We start from the raw sequence: 7608 nt of genomic DNA, 5'->3' as shown, positions 1-7608 counted from the left end.
TTCTCTCACTTTATTGATAGGGAAAAGCTCCATCTTGTGTCATACCCTAATTGACAAAATGGCATTGAGGCCATGATGTAGATTCACTAATCTGGCTCTCCACTGTACATACAAGCAAGCCCTCAGACACCAACAAGACTGGAATTTAGGGAAGGGAGGATGGAGGCAATCTCAAAGCTCCTTTCCTAAAAACAAATTACCAGGGTCCCACCTATACTCTCTATTTAAAAAAATTCATTTCCTCCCCGCCCCAAGCCCATTGATGATCCAACTCCTGATTATGATGTAATTATGGTGTAAAATATCTACCTGAGAGAGGGTTTCAGTAGTCTCCTAAACAAGGGGGGTCCGGGTTGGGGAATTGCTTTGAGGTGAGTGAGTTAGTGAGGGAAGGGAAACGAACAATGGGAAATTCAAAGATCAGTCACTGAGTGGTTAGTTCAGAGGAAGGAATAAAGAGATTTTCCTTAATTGTATTAGATTGGGGTAGGGATGGAGGGGGAGTGGAATACCAGACTGGTCTATAACTCTTTTGTTTAAATTAAGATCCCACTATTGAGTAACCCTCATATATTGTATGTATTATAGATAACTTAAAAATTATCTATTTAAGTAGTAATTTACAAATGTTTGGGATGCTTGTTTCATTTTCTAGGAGGAAAGATCTTTAGAATAAAGAAAAATTTTATTTTGGATATGTAATCTCACAGTAGAAAGCTTAGGTTCTGTGTCTTCCCTTTACTATCTATGTGAGTACAGTCAAGTCACTTCTCTTTGGACCTCGATTTTCTTGTCTGTAAAACAATAAGACTGGACTACATTCTCTCAAGGAGGCTTCTAGCTCTGATTTTTTTAATGGAACAATATAAGGTTGGATACCCAGTTTCAAGTTCTAGTCTCCGAACACTTACTGAGTGATCCTGGGCAATTCACTTTTCCTCTCTGAAACTCACTTTCACTATATAAAATGAGGATACCAATTTTACTACCAATTTCACAGGAAAGATCTCTGTAAATCTCAGAGAACTTTAGAATGTAAATTATTGCTATGCTTTTTTTTTCCTATTTCCATTTTGCTTTGATCTGGTCTAACAAGTTGAATGACCTGCCAACTAGAAAACAGACGTCATATAGAGGGAATTGAAACCTAAGATAGATTAGATGTTATTTTCAAACCCAGAAGAATGAGATAAACTGAAATCATGGGATATTAGATTTAAAATTGGAAAAAGGACCTTTGAGGTAATATAGTCTAATCACCTCATTTTACAAATGAGAAAACCAAGGCCCCAAAGAGGTTAAATGACTTTTCTGAGTGACAGAGCCAAGATACACACACATATGTATGCCTCAGACAGTAACCTTTAAGAAATCAAAGAGAATTGGGAGTCTGGGAGAGGAGATAGTTTCAAATCTCCACTAAGAAAAGTATAGGTACATTTTGGTAACTACAAATGAAGCATTTAATTATGATTACAAATTAGCTTCTTCGCAGTACCTGATTCAAACCCAAGTTGTGGAACAAACCTATCTCTAATATCATTTAGATAAGGGCCCAGTGGAACTCCCAATGATGCTTCCTTGAATGAACCTAATCTAGAGAACAAAACCCAGGGAAGACATAGCTCAAGCACCAGTTTCTACAAGAGGACTTTGTGGTCACTTGAGCCTTCCCCTCTAAGCTTTATTTCTTCGGATTTGTGTATATTATGTCTAGACCCATTTACTTATATTTTGTCTCACTCATTAGTTTGTAAAAGCCTTCACCCAGGGTCTTTCTAAGTCTGCTTCTTCCCATTCTCAGGAAAGAGAAATAAAAAAGAATTTAGTGCAACCAAGTGCTCAAAAACCACTTCCATTTTCATAATCTTTTCCTGGTCTTTCCATATTTTCTTGAATTGGTTTTACCCAGGTTATTCTCATTTATTTCCTTATCCCTTGAAAAGGAAACACTGAGCCCTGCAACCTCTCAACAAGGATGTGTAAAGATCACAGAAAATGTTATAATCCAGCAAATTTTCCTTCTTCTTTCTGTGACAGGAGGCAGCCTTGTGTTGAGCCGATAGGTGATGACATATCCCACTTCCTTCAATCACCACCTAGGTCCTTCTTGGAATAGCTGCAAAAGAAAACACGAAGTCACCTCTCCCATCTCAGTCTTCATTCTTCCATCCCTGTGACCAAGCATAAAGCTTGCCTCCAAGAATTGGAGAAGGGTCCACAGACCCCTTGAAATCCTCCTGATTCTTCTTTCTTCCAAGTTACGTTCTACCCACCATGCACCTGCTCAACCTTCTGCTCCTGGCCCTTGCTATTCTCTGCCAGGTACTCTCAGGTAAGCTTTGAACTCCTTCACAGAGATGTCTTGATCATTAATTCAGGGTCTTAGAGCTGGTGGCCTCCTTCCCTCTTCACATCTGCCTCTTAGAATTTTTAACTTCCTTCAAGGATCATTTTAGATACCATCTCCCATGAGAAGCTTTTCTTGGTCTCCTCCAGTTGTTAGTGATGTTTCCTCCAAATTACTTTGCATTTCTTTATCTCTAGACAGTTTCTTCCCTCCATAAAATGAAAGCTCCATGAAGGAACAACGCTGTTTCAGTATCATTTTGTTTTTGTAATTTTAATTTTTTTTATCATCCCAGTGCCTAACACCTCTATGGAGTGCCTAGTACCTATATTAATTCCTTTGTTTGGCGTTTAAAGACCTTCACAATCTGTCTCCCTTACCACCTTTCTACTTTTTTGACCTTTTCCATGCCTCCATATGCCCCATGACCCAGCTAAATATATGCTTTACTTTCCCTTCCATGAAGAATTCCATCTTTTTACACCTTTGCACTGGTTACCCCCCATGCCTGGAATGCTTATTTCTTCCTCTTTATTTCTTTTTTTGCTGGCCCTGACTTCTTTCAAGACTTGACTCAATTACCAGCTTCTATGAGAGGCGCTCTTGGTCATCCTGCTGGTGACTTGCGCTTACCCTCTAAGGTTCCCCTTCTTCTGATTTGTCTCTATTGTGTCTATACCTATTTATTTATATGTTGTCTCAGTCATTAGTTTGTAAGCTCCTTGAGGAAGGGGCTGGTTTTGTGTTTTTCCTTTCTTTGTATCCCCAGTGCTTAGTACTTATGCTCATTGATTATTCTCCAGTCATAGAAGGAGTTTTCCCTTCTGGAAATTCCCTGTGCCATGAAATCACAGGTGTCCAGTCCCTGACTTTCATCCTTTAGTTGTGTCCATTATTTCCTCTATTTGCTGTAAACTCTTTTGAAAGCAAGGTTTGTTCTATCATTTTTTTTTACTCCCCATGCCTTTAGCAGTGTACATAGTAGGAGCTTAATAAACGCTTACTGGATAACAGTAATTAATTTTATGTAGCATTTTAATGTTTGTGAAGGGATGTACACCTGTTAACTCATTTGATCCTGACAGTGACCCTATGAGCCATGAGTTTATTATACCCACTTTATAGATGAAGAAACTGAGGCTGAAAGAGGTTTAGATGGCTTGTCCAGGGTCAAACAACCAGTAATTATCTGAAGTAGGATTCAGACTCAGATCTTCATGACTCTAAGTCTAGCACTTTGTTCACTATATCTTCTATCTCAAAATCACAGCTTCATGAAATATTAAAGGTGATAAATAATAAAATACAATGAATATGAATAAAAGATAATGAATAAAAGATAATTGAAAGTAAGAGATAAGCTCAGTAGAGGAAACCATGTAGAGAAGGGGCCAAGATTAACCTTTGGGGAAAGGGTATTTCTAATTATGGGAGCTGTATATGTGTGGGTGAGCTCCAGGAAGAACAACTAAGAAGTGTGCCAAGGGGAGAAGGGGATACTGGATAGATCAAAGGACTCCAGGTAAAATGGGGATAGTAACTACTCTCCTGTTCACCTCACACAGCTGTGGTGAGGATCAAATGAAATTGTAGTGGATGTGAAAGCACTTCGTACTAACTCAAATTCAACAAACATTAGTCAGTTAACATGTTCATTCAGGGGCCAAAGTATAGATAACACCATGGAGCTCCTTGTCTAACAGGGGAATAAGAAACAACTTGATATGAATGGGAATGATTAGTATGTAATGTCTGAATTGAAAATCTCATCCCCTCACTTCACAAATAAGTAAACTCAGTCAAGAAGAGTCAAGACTTATCAGTTCCCAACAAGTGGTAAGTACTGGAATTAGCTGACTTCAAATCCAGTGCTCTTTCCATTGTGTTATTTATTGTTTAGTATTTTCAGTCATATACAACTCTTCATGACCCAATTTGAGGTTTGCTTGACAAAGATACTGAAGTGGTTTGCCATTTCCCTCTCCAGTTCATTTTCTAGGTGAGGAAACTGAGACAAATAGGTTCAAACAGTTAGTATCTGAGGCCAGATTTGAACTCAGGTCTTCCTGACCTCAGGCCCAGTGCTCTCTCCACTGTGCCACCTAACTGCTCCTCTTTCTATTGTACTACACTGCATCTGTCACTTAGCTGTGAATATAAACAGAAATCTTACTAATTCTGCAATATAATGTAGTAAACAGTAGTCCGGTTTTGGAATCTGAGGACCTATTCAAATTCTATATTGTACTACATTACATCTCCCATTCAGCTGTGAATATAAACAGAAATTTTACTAATTCTGAAGCATAATGTAGTGAATAGTAGTCTGGTTTTGGAATCTGAGGACCTATTCAAATTCTAGCTGCACCATTTGTTACATATGTGACTTTAGGGCAAATTACCTCTTTTTTTTCTCTGGGTCTGAGTTTTTTTCATCTTCAAGGTGAAGGGGGCCAATACCTGAGTTTTGATCCTGTCGCTCAGGTACTTAACTAACTCTAATTTTGGAAAAGCAAATCACTAAACCTCTTTGTAAAGTATAGGGGTTGGACTGGATGACTTCTGGGTCCTTTCCAACTCTAATATCATCTTATGATATTATGACCCTGGTGGTCCCTTCCAGCTCCACATATATAATCTTTGAAAGCTACTGTACTCATTCAGCCAGATAACTGTGATCAGGGTTGAAAATGTGGTCCAAGTTTCCAGCTCACCCCCTTTTCTCATTTTACCTTACCTCATGTCTGAGCCACACAGTATTGTCAGAAACTCTCACTTTCTTTTTACAGTGGATGGGAAGAAGACCGACATTCCTTCCTGTTATTTTTATCGAGGCATCTGCCGGAATAAAAACGATATCACATGCATGCCCTTGCCTGGAAGATGCCCAAATTCTAAGAAACACTGCTGCAGGAAAGGAATTTAACCTATTATGGCCAACTCTGGAAGATTTGGGGGGATTCCTGTCCCAGTTGCCTTCTGCTGAATAAAACTAGCAATGTCCTTATTTCATTTTCCTTAGTCAACAGTTTGATTCAAATGATCACATTTATTATGCCCCTAAACTATGTGGAAAGCCCTGTCTAAGGTGCTAGGTTTACAAAGATGGATGAGACAGAGTCCTGGATGTTTTTGGCAGTATTGAGTCCAAAGAGTCTTGGCTTGGGTATGAGGATCCTGGATGTTTTTGGCAGTATTGAGACCAAAGAGTCTTGGCTTGGGTATGAGGATACCTAGTTTCTTATGTTGACTCTGCCCTTATCTAGCTGTGTGAATTTGGGCAAGACAATTTAATCTCTATGAGTTTGTTTTCTCATCTGTAAAATGGTAATATTATACTTCTCTATTACTGAATCTTGCAAGAGTGGTACCATTGAAGGGTAAGAACTTTATAAGCCCCCAAATGTTAAAGAAATATGATTTGTTATTATTGTTTTGACTAGAACCATTGCTCAATCAGTGTAGCTAGCTCTCAGGAATTCCCTCAACTCATGCACATTTATGACTGCTTTGCAGAGAGTACAGAGGAAGTATGGGTTATGGGTGTTAGAAAACTGGCTGCAGGAAGAACCCGAATTCAAGTTCTGCCTCTGACATAGTGATATGTACTGGCTAAACCTGAATTGACTGCTTTATTTCTCAACATCCTAGATAATTTTCTAAAATTTTGATTATTTTATATTCATAATGAAAGAGAAGGGCTCACTTAGACAATCTTTGAGCTCCTTTCTAGTTTTGACATTGTTTTATTCTATGTGTTGATAGAGAAGGAAGGGTGGGGTGACAGGAGCAAATTCTAAGAAGTGGGAAAGAGGAGGATTGAAACATAAATAAATATTAAAATGTAAAAGTTGATTGGAGTACTATTCTGTTTCCTTGCTCCCAGTCATTTTGAGAGTTTCAACTTTAGACATTAAACAAGAAATAGAATCTAGTTCAGTTATTGTGGGTCTAGGTTAAAAGGATTGAGAGAAAGTACCAGGATGAACTGAAGGGATAATACAGTGTCATAGTATTATAGATTTAGAACTAGAAGAATTCATTTCTCAGATGGGAGTTGAGGTGGCGATGATAGGGATGAGGTGTAGTCTTTTTCCCATTAGGCATGAGATAATTTGAAGTTGAGGGTGAAAGAAGAACATGGAATAGAAAACCTTTCACTATCCTGTGATATAAAAATCTTGTCTGAACCTGGTGACTGTACTTTGAGCAAATGTATGTGCCAAGTTGTAATTTCTCATAAAAATCAAACCCTGCTTCCCATCAAACAGTCCATTCCCCCGTCTCTGCTTCCTCAACTCTTATTTTTTAGAATCTTTAGTTTATTTTAAAGTTCAACTTAAGCACCAGCATCTACATGAAACCTTTTTTGATTCTCCCAGCTACTAATGCCTCCTTCTTCAAAATTACCTGTATTTATATTACATATGGTATGTACCAATAATTTTCACAAGAAATTCCTGGGAATATGTAACCTGTAAATATCCTGGGAAATGTAACCATGGTTGAACCTGATGAACTATAGGTTTGATCAAAATGTATAAGATGAGCTATAACTGTATAGCTATAACTATAACCCTGCTCCCTCCCTTGCCTTGTCTCCCACATGCTCAAAAAAATGCTTTTGTATAACCCTCTGGTTCCATTTGTAGTTTTTATCTGGTTTCTTTAAAAAAAAAACAAACAAAAAACTTCTGCCATAGTTCAAATCCCACCACCTGAGAATTAAGGATTGAATTTTAGGCAAAGAGATACAATAGCCAAACACAACAGCCCTTTATTTTTACAGGCTATTGAGCTAATGTAGTTTAATAAGACCTTATGAGAAGATTACTGGACTGGAAAGAAGGACACCAAGGTTTGAATTCTGGAGCCTGTCACCAACTAGATGTTTGATCTTGGGAATATCCCTTTCATTTTCTGGTACTTTCTGGGAGAAAGACTGGAGGGAGTTTCCACAGATGGAAAATTAGGGAGGAGAGGAGCTTTTGGACTAAGTAGACTCTAAGGTCTTTTTTGGTACCTATAAATTATGCTCTCCTGGTGGGAGGACCTGACATCATCCTATTATTACCCATGCTTCTTTATAGCCAAATCCACGGAGCACCAAAAGGACAAATAAATTTAGTTGTGTTCTGATAATCTAATTCCATAGTCTTAAAGGCCACCTATTTAGTGATCAATAAATTGCCTATTACATTCCAGCTGTTTGACCTTGGCCAAGTCCCCTCCTCTGGGCCACAATTTCTTCCTCTGTA

At 38.3% G+C, this 7608-nt stretch overlaps 1 long non-coding RNA gene across 1 annotated transcript; it reads left to right on the top strand.

The window, feature by feature from the left end:
- The first annotated feature begins 303 nt into the window (after positions 1–303).
- LOC140520454 (uncharacterized) lies at positions 304–5362 on the top strand. Its single transcript, XR_011972510.1, has 3 exons — positions 304–371; positions 2041–2335; positions 5140–5362. It is a non-coding gene; the product is annotated as an uncharacterized lncRNA (long non-coding RNA).
- The last annotated feature ends 2246 nt before the right edge of the window (positions 5363–7608 follow it).

Source organism: Notamacropus eugenii, chromosome 1 (assembly GCF_028372415.1).
Source record: "Notamacropus eugenii isolate mMacEug1 chromosome 1, mMacEug1.pri_v2, whole genome shotgun sequence".
In the NCBI taxonomy this organism is placed as follows: Eukaryota; Metazoa; Chordata; class Mammalia; order Diprotodontia; family Macropodidae; genus Notamacropus; species Notamacropus eugenii.
The sequence above is the reverse complement of the archived record's forward strand: the minus strand, read 5'-3'. Positions and strand labels throughout refer to the sequence as shown.